The sequence below is a fragment of the Pterocles gutturalis genome, unplaced genomic scaffold, assembly GCF_000699245.1.
Source record: "Pterocles gutturalis isolate BGI_N339 unplaced genomic scaffold, ASM69924v1 scaffold9854, whole genome shotgun sequence".
Taxonomy (NCBI): Eukaryota; Metazoa; Chordata; class Aves; order Pterocliformes; family Pteroclidae; genus Pterocles; species Pterocles gutturalis.
Genome location: NW_010128243.1, coordinates 18,940 through 19,145, shown reverse-complemented (window position 1 = coordinate 19,145; position 206 = coordinate 18,940).

Genomic DNA, 206 nt, shown 5'->3' with positions numbered 1-206 from the left:
TTTGTTATTTCAGCAAATTACATTTAATTTAATAACCAGAAATCATATTAAATAAAAATCATAATAATATTAAAAAACAATTTCTGGTTTATATAAATTTAATCTATTACTATTTCTGGTTTATTGAATGAAATGTAATGAAGTCCAGGGAAATATGGGCAAGAAGTACTTACACTGCCTGAGGGTATTTTTTTGTTCCCCAGTGG